Here is a 951-nt window from a genome sequence, read left to right on the forward strand (position 1 = left end):
CGTCAGGATTATTTTGAGAAACAGCAGCCATAAGAATAGGATTTATCCTTTTGTAAGAAACATTTACTTCTATAATGGAAATCTCCATTTGTAACGGTGTCTCCCTCTCAGTTCCAGGAAGAGAAGGATGACTCTAAGTCACGGGAGACTTATCAATGGAGAAGGCATGGACTGAAATCTGTATAACAAACCTCACCATTGTTTACTGTGCTTTTCCTGGTCACCTCCTCATAACCAGTCTCTGTTCTAACTAAAGATGGTATTTAAGCCTGATTTCAAAACTGTCTTTCTGAGATTTACTCATTTCTCTGAGTATCTCCTATGTCTATATGAGGTATATGAGGTATACATGTCAATAAACTGTTTTCCTGTAATTAATTTGTCTTTCATGACAGAGGTCTGTCCTTATCAAGAACAATAAAGGGTAGAGAGAAAATTAATCTTTTTTCCTTCCAGTTCCACCCCAAAGTCCTACATGCTTTCATGGTGAATATGGTGATAACATTAGTGTGAAAAGCACAAGGAAAACTTCCATAAAACAAAATTGAATTGATTCAAGCAGTGTTAAAATGCTGCAAGGGAGAAAAAAAATTGGTTCCTTCTATTCTTCTGAGTTCGTGGCTGGTCTCTGGATTAAATTGGCATAAAACAGATTAATAGGAAAAAGCAATTTTAATTATATATGTATGCACAGGGGTCCTACAGAAATATGAAACTTAAGGAAGTTTAGATAACTGAGACTTTTAAAACAGGGAAGTGGGGAGATAAATTATGGGAAGGTGAGGGGAGGGAGGAAATATAGGGTGAATGAAGATTGCTTGTTAGGCAGATAAAAATCTCTCAACTGATGAGTAGCTCTCTTCCTGGTACAGATTTACTAATGAAAATTTCCTTTACTGATGAAAATTTGCTCTATAAACTAAATTTATTTTACAAAACGTGAAATTTATA

The sequence above is a fragment of the Rhinopithecus bieti genome, unplaced genomic scaffold, assembly GCF_001698545.2.
Source record: "Rhinopithecus bieti isolate Rb0 unplaced genomic scaffold, ASM169854v2 scaffold_5007, whole genome shotgun sequence".
Taxonomy (NCBI): Eukaryota; Metazoa; Chordata; class Mammalia; order Primates; family Cercopithecidae; genus Rhinopithecus; species Rhinopithecus bieti.